The sequence below is a fragment of the Bubalus bubalis genome, chromosome 1, assembly GCF_019923935.1.
Source record: "Bubalus bubalis isolate 160015118507 breed Murrah chromosome 1, NDDB_SH_1, whole genome shotgun sequence".
Classification (NCBI taxonomy): domain Eukaryota; kingdom Metazoa; phylum Chordata; class Mammalia; order Artiodactyla; family Bovidae; genus Bubalus; species Bubalus bubalis.
Window position 1 is genome coordinate 87,707,419 of NC_059157.1, and position 9,041 is coordinate 87,716,459.

The following is a 9,041-nucleotide window of genomic DNA, read 5'->3' on the forward strand; positions in this document are numbered from 1 at the left end:
AACACATGACATCATATTTAATTATTACTTCAAGACTTTCAAAGTGTGTTCATCTGAATCATCTTAATTGATAATGAGGTGGTATTTCCTCCATTTACAAATCAGGCAGCCTGGAGCAATGGAAAAGCACAGGCTGTCAACTCAGAACTATTTTTTTTCCTGAATCTCAAATGAGGCTAAAAGTGATCACAAGAACCTCCATTATATTTGCTAATGCATAGAGTGAAGAAAAAATGTTTGAGGCTAACTCAATAGACAGTGCCTTAATTTCTTCATGTGTACAATGAGTATAATAATATGTATTTGTGATGATTCCATACATAGGAAATCCTAAAGATGCAATCAGAAAACTACTAGAGCTAATCAACAGATTTAGTGAAGTTGCTGGATACATAATCAATACAGAGAAATCACTTGCTTTCCTATACAATAACAATGAAAGATTGGAAAGAGAAATTAAGGAAAGAATCCCATTCACCACTGCAACAAAAAGAATAGAGTACTAGAAATAAATCTACCTAAGGAGACAAAAAGGCTGTATGCAGAAAACTATAGGACACTGGTGAAAGAAATCAAAGATGACCCAAATGTAGAGATACGCCATGGTCTTGGGTTGGAAGAATCAATACTGTGAAAATGACTATACTACCCAAAGCAATCTATAGATTCAGTGCAATCTCTATCAAAATACCAATGGCATTTTTCACAGAACTAGAGCAAAAATCTTAAAATTTGTATGGAAACACAAAAGATCCCAAATAACCAAAGCAATATTGAGAAAGAAAAACAGAGCTGGAGGAATCAACCTTCCTGACTTTAAAATATACTACATAGCTACAGTAAACAAATTTTTATTGATCTCAGAAGTTGTACATGTCTGCCAAATACATATAGGTCTGGCATATATCTTGCCAAGCTTAACATAAATAAATATGATTATGTGACTATTTATGTGTATTCATAATTACAGCTTCTGATGATGATGTAGCCAAACAGCCCAAAAGTTTTCAAACTAATAATATAAGAAAATATGAGTCATATATCATTCAACTGAAGTTATTTTTGAAAAGTTATATGCAGCACACTCATATTATTTACATATAGAAATGTTTATATAAATTATGTTTATATAATTGTATATATAGCTTCTGTGTATAATTGTACATAAAAACCCAAAAGATAGCTGCAATGATCAGTGATTAGTGAAATTAGAAGAATTTTTTTCCTCTGTACTTTCTACATTTTTCATTTTTTTCTACAATTAAACAGTGATTCTTTTGTTTTTAAAAGAAAGAAACAGGCTATAAAAGTAATAGTTTAAGAACAATATGTTTGAAATGATTTGTTGATTAGTGTATAATGCTGGTAGGCTGGCTGTATTCTATAGGGAATTTTTTGATGGCTTTGGGGGAACTTCAATATTATCTTCACAAACAGATTTTAAGATGGAAGATATAAACACCTTTTTATTCCGAGTGCATTTTTGAAGGAAATTAATTGGAGATGAATATTTGTTTTGACATCTTTGTTCTTATACACTGAGCTGTTCATGAAAGTCTATATTTCCTGGCATCTTTGTATCTTCTTATAGGAATTAGGTGAAAACACAATGCTATTATGGTCATTATTCCTTCCATAAAAAGTGTAGAACAAATTTACTTTTAGTACCTAGAGTCTCTCATTAGCTGTCAAAATATTTAAAATTCTTTTCAGATGATTTGTCTACCAAATAGAACAGAAAGTAATCCTAAACTGAATAAATATACATTATATTCTCTAAACCCTATGGATATAAAGCTATATACTTGGAGAATGAAGACTTGAATTCATGCTATTACATATAGAGTTTTTAACCACTATGCTATGCTACCTACTAAATAGCAAAGAGGACTCTTAGTTTCATAAGCTGTGGGCTTATTTTCCTTAGAAAATTCAGTGCATTATAGATGAGAATCTTAAAATGAGGTCATAAAGTGCATAATCATTTAATAATTCAGAGGCAGAAAATTAGCTTCAGAAAATTGGTTACGTTTTTGTGAAAATTTTCTTTTCCAGAATAATGGGCCATAGAACGAATCTATTTAATATTTTTATCTGTAAAAGTGGGACTCATTCTGGCCTTTACTGTAGTTTCACGGAATCTGGAAGATTTTCCAACAGTGAAGAATTATAGGGTCATAGAGCTGTTAGGACAGTCTATGTCTTTGACTTCATCCTGGTTCTTGTTTACTTTGTACTTCTCTGGAAACAGGCAGAAAGATGGAGTTGACCACATCTGCCCGGAGCCACATCTTATATTCTAGGCAGAGTGTAAAACAGAATAACATGCACCTTTCAGTGATTTGACAGCAGTGTGTTTAGTTAATAATCACTGCCAATTTAACCAAGTCTCTGTTTGTAGTTTTGTCTAATATTAATCCCCAACCAGCTCTTTTTCTATTCTCTATGAAGATGTAGAAGGACTTTTTCTCAACATAGCCTCTCTTTTCAAAGGGAAAAACAACTTTTAGGTCCCTTTCTGTAGAAAATATCCCAATTCTTATCTAAACTTACGGTTCAAAGATTAATCATGTCAGAACTGAAGTTTTCACAAAATTTGTATTTCTTAAATTTCCCACGTGGTGTCCTCTCTTTGAATTATAAAGTAGGCACTTTAAGAAAACATTTTAGGCCAGCAGAGACTTGGCAGTGAAATCTTCAACAACCTTGTACAGAATTGGTGAAATCTGCATTGGAAACACTCCAGCTTGGCTGAGTCATTTAAGAGCAGGGAGTTGTGAATCCAATAATTTTGATTACTCCCTTGCAGGGTTATGTACTTAGATCAGCTGTTTTTAAATGGGTAGACCCTGCAGCAGGGATTTGGGTATACAATACACATTTTATGTTCAGAATTCTTCATACCGCTGCTAAGTCACTTCAGTCGTGTCTGACTCTGTGCGACCCCATAGATGGCAGCCCACCAGGCTCCGCCGTCCCTGGTATTCTCCAGGCAAGAACACTGGAGTGGGTTGCCATTTCCTTCTCCAATGCATGAAAGTGAAAAGTGAAAGTGAAGTCGCTCAGTCCTGTCTGACTCTTAGCGAGCCCATGGACTTCTCCGAGAATTCTTCATAATTTGTCATTGATGAAATGAATTGTGATGATGTAGACTTAGGTTTCGGAGAAGGCAATGGCACCCCACTCCATTACTCTTGCCTGGAAAATCCCATGGACAGAGGAGCCTGGTAGGCTGCAGTCCATGGGGTCGCTAAGAGTCGGACACGACTGAGAGACTTCACGTTCACTTTTCACTTTCATGCACTGGAGAAGGAAATGGCAACCCACTCCAGTGTTCTTGTCTGGAGAATCCCAGGGACAGGGGAGCCTGGTGGGCTACCGTCTCTGGGGTCGCACATAGTCGGACACGACTGAAGCGACTTAGCAGCAGCAGCAGCAGCAGATGACTTAGGTTTACCCCTGGGTTTCCACAGGATCCAGCCTTCTCACTTGCTTCCCAGGATTATAAAACTCACTTATAACTTCATGTTAGTGGTTTCCTATAAATGTTGTTGATCTTTTTCCTTATTTGATTTGGATTTAAACAACATTTATAATTTTTACTACTTAAATTGAAACAGCTCCAAAACACAGGCTAATCTTTTTGACTATAGTGTCTTCTGTAATGCTTTCATCCACTCTGATTTTGAAATTTCCAGTTCTTATGTCAAACACAGCAGGAAAAAAAAATGCTACAATTGTTTTAGTATTATGAGCCTCTGATATATTAGAAACATTCTCGGTTAATTTCATGATAATTGTTTACTTGGCATGTTTAACAACGTCTCTTAAATCCTTTTCAAATCTGCAGATGAGCGTCTAGTGTCAGGTTTCTTTTTCTTCTTAAAAGACGGGTTATTTCAGCATCTTAGTGTAATACCTGAGTTAGAGGTTCTATATTTGACTGAGCAAGAGTGATGATGTTCTAGGTTAAGAGCAATAAAAATGTTTGATGATGGACTGAATGATTATGATCATGTATGGGAGTTTATTGGATAAAATAACAAGAATATATTTGAAATTTGAGTGGTTTTGATGAATATATCATCAAAAGAGTCTGTTAGGAATATGGGGTAATTTCATGAATATGTGATCAAACAACAAAATGATAATGGATAGAAATCAGCAGAAGTGGGATTTTAACTTACTGTCTTATTCATGTCTTAGGATGAAAAAAACATATATATGTGATAGACAGGCTGTATAAAGGTATAGCCTATTTTTGGTTCAGTAGAAAATACATGGAAGAGTTTTGTTTGAAACAATGAAAAAATTTTTGAACCAGTCTGAATTTTCAGAGATTTTAGTATAAAATGCATAATGTACTTTTAACTCTTAATTTTGTACAAAGTTTCAGTGTTGATACAATATATTCAGTTTTAAGATATATATAGTGACAAGTTATGGACTAAGTTAACTGGTGTTTATAGCCTCCTCCGTAAACCTTTAAGTACATACATATATATATACACACACATATATGTGTGTATATATATATACCTTTAAAAAAGACTTTGCTTCTGAAAATTATTTATATTTATCACATCATGTAGTTGTTCAGTCATGTCCAATTCATAATACTCTGAAGTGTGTTTTAAAAAATAGAGACACTACTTCAGTCAGAGCATCAGAAACAGAGGAAGACATTACCATCCAATACATGTTTTCATGAATATTGATAAATTTTCTAATTTCAATTCTCCATTGCAGTGATCAGCCTGAGTGGATATGATGGAGGCAAAATTTGTTCTCACAGGACTCACAGATGGGAGAGGGCTGCAGGAAGGGCTTCAGGTCCCCCTGTTCCTGGTGTTCCTGATCATCTACCTCACCACTATGGTGGGCAACCTTGGACTGATTTTTCTCATCTGGAAGGACCCCCATCTTCACACCCCCATGTACTCATTCCTGGGCAGCTTGGCCTTTGCAGATGCTTGCTCTTCATCTTCTGTGATTCCCAAGATGCTTATGAATTTTTTATCTAAGGATCACATATCCTTCATTGAATGCATCACCCAGTTCTATATTTTTGCTTTCAGTGCAGCCACAGAAAATTTCCTCCTGGTAGTGATGGCCTATGACCACTATGCAGCCATACTCAACCCCTTGCTTTACCCAGTGGTGATGTCCAACAGACTCTGCACTTGCTTGATAAGTGCATCATATGCAATTGGTTTTCTGCATCCTATAATACATGTAGGATTATTATTTAGATTAACTTTCTGCAGGTCCAACATAATACATCATTACTTCTGTGAAATCTTGCCACTTTTTGCAATTTCTTGCACTGATCCATCTATTAATGCTTTGGTGCTTTTTATTTCTGCTTCTTTTATACAGGCTTTTACTTTTATTACCATCATAGTTTCTTACACCTTTGTCCCTTTGCCACCCTGAAAAAGAAGTCAGAAAAAGGAACGAGCAAAGCCTTCTCCACATGCAATGCCCATCTTCTTTCTGTTTTCTTGTTCTATGGGACTCTCTTCTTCATGTATGTGCGTCCTGGGTCTGGTCCTGATCAGTATTAGGATAAAAGGTATTCACTGTTCTACACGATTATAATTCCCCTGCTAAACCCCTTTATTTATAGCCTAAGAAACAAAGAAGTTTTACTTGCATGTAGAAAAATGATAAATAAATAAATATTTATTAGGAAATCTTTTATTATCCTTTACTTTTTATTCTTTTTTTTTATTTTACAATTTATTTTTTTAATTTTTTTTAAATTTTATTTTATTTTTAAACTTTTTATTCTTTTTAAATAAAACATAATGCGTGGCCATGGATTTTCACATAGTAGGGACTGAATGAATGGTTGTTAAATGCATTAATAATATTTACACTAGCTATACTTGTCTTCAGTTTAGTTCAGTTCACTCGCTCAGTAGTGTCCGACTCTTTGCGACCCCATGAATCGCAGCACGCCAGGCCTCCCTGTCCATCACCAACTCCCAGAGTTCACTCAGACTCACATCCATCGAGTCAGTGATGCCATCCAGCCATCTCATCCTCTGTTGTCCCCTTCTTCTCCTGCCCCCAATCCCTCCCAGCATCACAGTCTTTTCCAATGAGTCAACTCTTCACATGAGGTGGCCAAAGTACTGGAGTTTCAGCTTTAGCATCATTCCTTCCAAAGAAATCCCAGGGCTGATCTCCTTCAGAATGGACTGGTTGGATCTCCTTGCAGTCCAAGGGACTCTCAAGAGTCTTCCCCAACACCACAGTTCAAAAGCATCAATTCTTCGGTGCTCAGCTTTCTTCACAGTCCAACTCTCACATCCATACATGACTACTGGAAAAACCATAGCCTTGACTAGATGGACCTTTGTTGGCAAATAATGTCTCTGATTTTGAATATGCTATCTAGGTTGGTCATAACTTTCCTTCCAAGGAGTAAGCGTCTTTCAATTTCATGGCTGCAGTCATCATCCGCAGTGATTTTGGAGCCCCCCAAAATAAAGTCTGACACTGTTTCCACTGTTTCCCCATCTATTTCCCATGAAGTGATGGGACCAGATGCCATGATCTTAGTTTTCTGAATGTTGAGCTTTAAGCCAACTTCTCACTCTCCTCTTTCACTTTCATCAAGAGGCTTTTTAGTTCCTCCTCACTTTCTGCCATAAGGGTAGTGTCATCTGCATATCTGAGGTTATTGATATTTCTCCCTGCAATCTTTATTCCAGCTTGTGCTTCTTCCAGCCCAGCATTTCTCATGATGTACTCTGCATATAAGTTAAATAAGCAGGGTGACAATATACAGCCTTGATGTACTCCTTTTCCTACTTGGAACCAATCTGTTGTTCCATGTCCAGTTCTAACTGTTGCTTCCTGACCTGCATACAAATTTCTCAAGTTATAAGTTAATGTAATCGTCAAAATAATTAATGAATAAGGACAGTCATCACTGACTTTTTCTTGTTGTTTTAAATTCATCTTCAAGGATGAAACTGACACTGAATCCCCCAAATTATTAGGTCTTTGTAACATGAAAAAGCTCGTGTGTTTCCAGATACACATATTTAAAACTCTCGAACTTATATTCTTTTAGAGGAAGATGGTCTGTGTAAATGCTCTATTGAAAATGTACTCATGCTCTCCAAATTAATTCTTGAACAAGTAATTTTTCAAAACCTCATATGCACATCAAATACTGTCAGACTAAATATGGCAACATATATTCCTCTTGAGGGACTTGAATATTTCTAGATTTAAAAGTAATTTGAAAATTACCTGAGATTTCCCTTGCATTTAATGAAAGATATTAAATTAACATATAGTTAAAACAATGAATTTTCCTGAAAGGTAGTAAAATGTTTAGTCTTCAAAAAATTTTTTTAAATTTATTAAGTAATCTTACTGAGTACCTTGTTCCAGGTGTACGTACACCAACTGCATACAGTTCCCCACCCTAGAATTGACAACAACCTGAAATAGCACAGTTGTTCAACTCACAATTACATAACATTTTTTTTCCTTACAAAAGCTTTGTATGTTTCTGCCTTGTCCTTTCGCCATTTGGGGTTCCTGGCCTTATTTTTTATGACCTTGTCAATATCCTAGTGGACAATAAAGGAAGAGATGTTTCTATATACATGACACATTTTCCTCACCCCTAGTCTATGTTTTTATTTAAAGAAATAAACTGTTGAATCATACAACACAAAAGCCCAAGGTGGGTAAGGCTGACTTTAGGATGTCCACAGACCCTCATTTTCCCTAGACCCTAGTTCCTCTCACTGCATCTGAGCTCTGCCTTCTGCTGTGTGGGCTCATTTTAAGCAAGTTGTTATCTGTTTGCTAATTTTCTTAGGAATTCCTATCTCCATCTCTCTGCAGTCAAGGACAGTGGCAAAGTTTTCTCCCTCTTTTTAAAATGTTTTATACACTGGTCTTAGCTATGCCATGCTCAATCACTTCAGTCATGTCCGACTCTTTTTGACCCTAAGGGCTGTAGCCGGTAGTTTCCTCTGTCCATGGGATTCCTCAGGCAAGAATAATGTAATGGGTTGCCATGCTCTTCTCCTGGGGATCTTCCTGACCTAGGGATTGAACCCACGTCTCTCATGTCTGCTTCATTGGCAGGGTGGTTCTTTACCACTAGTACCACCATATACATGCTGTGGCTATATGTTAATATATACACTTTCTCTGTTACCTTATACCTTTATCACTTCTGAAATACTGATACTAATTTGGGGTACAATCTAGAGGCAGATGATTACTTTTTAACCCTTTTGTCAGTACATGATGATACATGTCAGAATCTGCCATCATCCCATGTCAAGACTGCCATCTTACAGTCCCTCTGGTGAAAACCAGTCACAAGAAGTTACAGAGTCAATAGGATAAAGAAAGTGAAGTCACTCAGTCGTGTCCAGCTCTTAGTGACCCCATGGACTGTAGCCTACCACGCTCCCCTGTCCATGGGATTTTCCAACGAAGAGTACTGAAGTGGGTTGCCATTTCCTTCTCCAGAGGATCTTTCCAACACAGGGATTGAACCTGGGTCTCCCACATTGTAGGCAGATGCTTTACCATCTGAGCCACCAGGGAAGTCAATAGGATAATATTTTTGTAAATTAAACAATAAAATTTTAATTTCTCATTTTTAACATGTTACTTTTCATGATGGAAAAAGCTAACAATTGCTTTTCAGCAATACTTAAGGGTAGAGTTTCTAAATTGATTTATTTCCTTCTTTGGTATATGTTGACATACCAGGTTTGATGAATTTACCTTTCTTTTTTTTTCTGTATATAACTAGAGGATTTAACCTTGGTCACTTCATGGGAAATAGATGGGGAAACAGTGGAAATAGTGTCCGACTTTATTTTTTTTTGGGGTCCAAAATCACTGCAGATGGTAACTGCAGCCATGAAATTAAAAGACACTTACTCCTTGGTAGGAAAGTTATGACCAACCTAGACAGCATATTGAAAAGCAGAGACATTACTTTGTCAACTAAGGTCCGTCTAGTCAAGGCTATGGTTTTTCCAGTGGTC

At 36.4% G+C, this 9,041-nt stretch overlaps 1 pseudogene; it reads left to right on the top strand.

Annotated features, from left to right (window-relative positions):
- The first annotated feature begins 3,033 nt into the window (after positions 1-3,033).
- On the top strand, positions 3,034-5,681 carry LOC102400951 (annotated as a pseudogene).
- The last annotated feature ends 3,360 nt before the right edge of the window (positions 5,682-9,041 follow it).